We start from the raw sequence: 781 nt of genomic DNA on the forward strand, positions 1-781 counted from the left end.
AAAGGCAACTTCTAAAGGAGAGACATTCTGGCTGTGACATAAAGTTAGTTGTTTTCTTCCCCATCCTGCTGTCGGAATATGCACTCACCATCAGCATCAGCATCACCATCACTTCTACAGAATGAATCCTAAGTGCACTTGTTCTGATCACAGGGAAACTCACTAAAATGAATCAATATCCAGCAATTTAATTTTGGTTATTACAAATCAAGCAAAAAAATAAACCCTAATCGATCAGGCAGAGGATGACACGAACCCCCTGCAGTATCTTTGACACAAACTGAGGAAAAAAGATAAGATAGGCACATTTCATTTGGGGCTCAAAATAGAGATATCTTGTATGTGCATCGCACTTGTTGACACTTGAAGACTTCTTGAATCAAACTTGTGTGTAACTTTTGCTACTGCTCTCTACATAGTATTTATCTTTTTATATTTTGTACATACTTATTGCTGATTTAAATTTCTTTCTGTATTATTCTGTCCACTTTGCTGCTGTAATGGCCAAATTTCCCCATTGTGCGACGCATATGAGGGTACATCTTATCTTAAGTAAAATTCTGAAGGACAAAATAAATCAACATGTGTTTTCATGCAGTTTGCTCTAAATACATTTTTGGCATCATTGTTGACATGAAGAAAATATAAAAGGATCTACATCCCCAAAAAAGAGCCACAATCATTCAATCTATGACCACGTTACGTTTGCAAATGGGGTTTTCTAAAAAAAAATAAAAATATGCATATTGATATGAATATGAATATTGAAGTTGCGATGGGG

The sequence above is a fragment of the Scophthalmus maximus genome, chromosome 3 (assembly GCF_022379125.1).
Source record: "Scophthalmus maximus strain ysfricsl-2021 chromosome 3, ASM2237912v1, whole genome shotgun sequence".
NCBI lineage: Eukaryota > Metazoa > Chordata > Actinopteri > Pleuronectiformes > Scophthalmidae > Scophthalmus > Scophthalmus maximus.